Consider the following 2574-nt stretch of genomic DNA (forward strand, 5'->3'; position numbering starts at 1 on the left):
AAATTTTAAAGGACTTTAAATGTAAAATAGAGTTTTTACTTCATCCTAGAGAGTATAGGGAGGCTTTAGAATTTATTACTTTTGGGATTAACATGATCAGACCTGTGTTTTATGAATATTTATTAAATTCTGTCATGCTGTGGCCTAATAATAGTATCTTGTTCAGTTTGGATGCCATATTTTGGGAAGAAAATATATGAATGAAGACTAACAATTTATATGAAAATTAGGACAATGAGCCTGGTAAAGGTCCTGGGGTTCACACCATATAAATTGACTGAAGATAGTTAGGATGATTAGTCTGGAGAAGAGAAAGCTTGGAGACAAGGAGAGAAGGATATAATAACTGTGTTTAAGAACTAAAACAATTAGAATGTTCAGCTTAGACCCACAAGGCAGTAACAGCAACAGGAGATGAAAGTTGCAAAGTGGCAAGTTTAAGTTTGTTAAAAAACAAAACAAAAAAACCCTCCCAAACAATTAGAGATGTTGAAATACAGAATATTACCATAGGAGGTTCACCTTACTTGTTGTTTTCAAGTATAACCTGGATGACCATTTATCAAATAGGCTCTTGAGGGTATTTTCATTTTTTAATGGTATGCATTATACTAGATAACCTTGTAATTCTTCCAATCTCTAAAATCATGCTATTCTTTTGAAAATAAAACACATAAGTTGTTTAATGAGAATAAGAGATAATAATTGAGCATTGTACCTGTCATATCCCCAATATAATGATAGAACCAGGGAAATCTATGTATTTGATAGATAATCTATTGAGAAATTGTGGAATGTTATAGGTGAGAAGGCATTATGGTATGTTAGCAACCTACATTGATCCCAAAAAAATCTTTATAAATACATAAATGGTAATTTAAGTAATAAATATATTCACTCTAGAGGATATTAATATAGCAGTTAAAAGATCAAACATCAGATTGTAATACATCACATTTAAATAATACCTCCAGTTCTTATTAAAGCTCTTCACATATTTATTTTCATACATTTTAGAAAAAAAAATGAGCAAGATAGAAACAGTTACTTATGAAGGGAAGTGTGGTGTGGGGTGAAGGTACCAATGTACAATAAGCTTGTCTAATATTGTTGTTCTTGTACTAAAACAGAAGAAACATTGGGGTCTAATTTTATTTTTTTTCAAATCAACATTTTAGTTAGCAAAATGCAAGTGAGAAAAAATAGCTATTCCTGACTGGCATTTATTACTCATCCTAGAACACTTATTACCCTGTTAATTGGATATTAAAATCTTCTGCTAATTCTCTTAAACAGGCTTGAAATAATTGCCATGGGTTTATCCTCTCTCGATCAACAATTAAAAATCATCTAAGCACTATAATGGCAAATGGGAAATTCTTTCTAAGATCAATATCTGACAGTCACATAGTGAAAACACTAGGCCTCTGATGGAGTGTAGTAACCATTGGTTCATTTTCCAGAAGAGAGAAAACTACAGTGTTTTTCCGATGGCGAATTTAGTAAAGGGAAACTTGTACTCAGGACCATAGGATGTAAGTGTGGGGCCCCAGGATAGCTGCCCTAGTATTAAAGATTACGATTTCCATTTTTCTTTTCATTTGTTCTTCTGTCCCGTCCCCTGTCCCCTCCCCTACCTCTCTCAACCCAAAAGTTGTGTGTGTGTGCGTGCGTGTGTGTGTGTGTGAGTTTAAACAATCTGGAGATTTATTCCATTAGAGAATATCCAAGGTATAGTTTATTTGCCCTTTCAGGCTTTTATCTTTCTTATGTGGAACTCAAGCTCTTTGCCTTCAGGCACATAGCCATCTGCTTGGCCACACTGGGCAGACCTTGATGTGATAGGCAAGGAGCTTGCCCTGCTGGAAATGTTCCTCCCCAAGTGAGCTGCCCTTGGCATTCTTCTTCTGGTCCTCATATTTTTTCTGCATCTTCTTTGACTACTTTTTACTTAACATTTCTTCCTCCTCAGGAGTCAGCTTCTCTCCCTTCTTCTGACCCAACAGCGGGGCATAGTGGGACTCATACCACTGGTGGTATGGGGTGCTATCAATGACCATAATGCAGTTCTTCACCAGAGTCTTGGTCTAGACTAGCCATTGTTGAATGCATTGTGGACCACATCAATGATCCTTGTTTTTCAGATACAGTACTCAGAGCCCCAAGAAAAATTGCCCATGTCCAGCCTCAGCACCTGGTACTTTTTGTTGCCTCCTCAGACGTGCATAATGTGGATATGACAATGGCCGATCATGGTGCTGGCAGGCAAGCAGCCCAGCTTCTATTTGTGCTTCTTGTGGTAGGGCCTGCCCTTGCCTTTGGTCTTGTGGCACTTGGGCTAGTTGTTCCAGGAGATCTTCATGGTCGGCACGAGCTACAAAGAACAACCCAAAAGTGTTTGAAGCATAAATCTATTTGGGGAATTATGTTATTTGCACTGATATTTCAAACAATCTAGACAAAGTCTCACACTAAGTTGAAATAGGAGAGATTATAGGGGAATGGTGCTGGAATTGCAGTCACAGATTCAAATCCTGGTTCTACCACTGACTCTCTGTGACTATGGGCAGGTCA

At 37.3% G+C, this 2574-nt stretch overlaps 1 pseudogene; it reads right to left on the minus strand.

Annotated features, from left to right (window-relative positions):
• Positions 1-1738: 1738 nt before the first annotated feature.
• LOC118858354 lies at positions 1739-2362 on the minus strand (annotated as a pseudogene).
• Positions 2363-2574: the final 212 nt, after the last annotated feature.

This window comes from Trichosurus vulpecula, chromosome 7, assembly GCF_011100635.1.
Source record: "Trichosurus vulpecula isolate mTriVul1 chromosome 7, mTriVul1.pri, whole genome shotgun sequence".
In the NCBI taxonomy this organism is placed as follows: domain Eukaryota; kingdom Metazoa; phylum Chordata; class Mammalia; order Diprotodontia; family Phalangeridae; genus Trichosurus; species Trichosurus vulpecula.